The following is a 1,948-nucleotide window of genomic DNA, read 5'->3' on the forward strand; positions in this document are numbered from 1 at the left end:
ACTGGTACTGTGACCTGATTGTGTGGGCTGCCACCATATCTGTACTGGTACTGTGGCCCGATTGCGTGCATGCCTGTGTGTACGTGTGTGGCCGCAGCTCTCGGCGGTTACCTCACCCCCCCCCCCCCTCTATCTTTACGGTCCCCCCCGTGACCGGGGTGTGTCTGTGTGTGACCGCAGCTCTCGGCGGTAACCTCACCCCCCCCCCCTCCCCCATCTTTGCGGTCCCCGTGACTCTGGGCGTGCCTGTGTGTGACCGCAGCTGTCGGCGGTGACTGGCTGCAGTACTGCGGCCCTGCATTCCCGCGGAAGCCACGTCTGTTCCGCCTGCCTGGACCGCTTGCAACAGCTACACAATCTCGAGGCCACGGTACGGACCACACGATACAAGCACAACGTCCACATTACCGGGAGTAACTGGCGCCTTCAGCTGGGAGGAAATGTTCCATGTTTGAACAAACTGAAGCAAGCATCAGTTATGATGGAAAATATAACCTTTAACTGTTGGGGCAAGTGCAAAAAGCTAGGACAAAAGACTTGCAGAAAATTAAGAAAAAACAGAAAAAAGTGCAGAAAATTTTCTGATAAAACTCATTTACTATTTAGTAGATACACCACACAATATGCCGCCATGTGATTACGTCATGACACGTCTATGACGTCAGAGTCGCTGCCGTTCTGGTCGTATCAGGACTGCCACTGTAGCGGACGGGGTGACTCACTCCCAGCACTTTAACTGGCCACAAGGTGACGGGGGCCGTCGTCCGAGCGCCAGGCGACATCCCTCGGAGGGATCTCTGTGCGGGTAGTCTCGATAGATGGGTTAGTAGACACTTTGACGACTCCTAAATGTTATGAGACTTTTAATGACGTATTCAAACGATAACGTATGGAGGAGCGTATTTATCAAATGGTGGAATATTGTTAAATGGAGCCTTTTGAGCTTATGATATCTAGCAAGAAGAGAGAGAGAGCGAGAGCGAGAGCGAGAGCGAGAGCGAGAGCGAGAGCGAGAGCGAGAGCGAGAGCGAGCGCGAGCGCGCGAGAGAGAGAGAGAGAGAGAGAGAGAGAGAGAGAGAGAGAGAGAGAGAGAGAGAGAGAGAGAGAGGAGTTGAGTTGAGTGAGTGAGTGGGGGAGTGGGGGAGTGAGAAAATACACATATCCTGCGCCTCTTTCTTTCTCTCTCCACACCCTTCCTATCTTTCCGTCTCACCTCTCTTTTTCCCTCCCTCTCGCTTCCCTCTTTCCCGCTCCTCCTTCATCCTGCACTTTCAGTAGCTCCGGCTGCGACGAGGCCGAGATTAGTTCTTTTCGACCCAGTATGCTTCTGCTGACACTCGGCAATATGGCCGATTTTCAGTTTTGTCACGAATAGTTGCCTTCAGAAAGCGATCTCTCTTTGGCGTTATAGTCAGCACTGCGTTGTACCCCTTTCGTGTTGATAATGCTGGTATATTTCGTGGTCAAGTTTGTTCTCATGGTATTATCTTGAGCGCAGCGTGACGTTGTAGCCTGTCTGCTAGAGAACGTCGCGATGTGATGTGAATTGTTGTTTTTCTTGCTCAGATTACGAACCAAAAAAACTGTTTGATCACTTCATAAGCGATTATCGCGAATTCCACGGTTCCAAGGACAATTTCAAGACTCGTCGGCAGCTCATTTTTTTTTTGGTAAGCTTTTTTAATGGGAGTACCCCGTCTTTCGGGCGTATTTAAAAAACATGCTCTGGTCAAACCGCAGAGCCAATTACATGTAATTGTGGCACAGGGTAGTGCCATTGCGTCCCCATGAATTTATCATAATGAGGAGATCGGTTTGAATTATTTTCGGGGTCCAAATTACCTTGTCAACGCCTCGCAATAACATTAAACTTCATTCTTGGTAGCCCCAGAGCGAAGCCCTTGTCGCGACTGTCGTCATGACGACGGTGGAATTCTGCTTAGGGCCG

The sequence above is a fragment of the Pollicipes pollicipes genome, unplaced genomic scaffold (assembly GCF_011947565.3).
Source record: "Pollicipes pollicipes isolate AB1234 unplaced genomic scaffold, Ppol_2.1 Scaffold_4881;HRSCAF=5763_pilon_pilon_pilon, whole genome shotgun sequence".
Taxonomy (NCBI): Eukaryota; Metazoa; Arthropoda; class Thecostraca; order Pollicipedomorpha; family Pollicipedidae; genus Pollicipes; species Pollicipes pollicipes.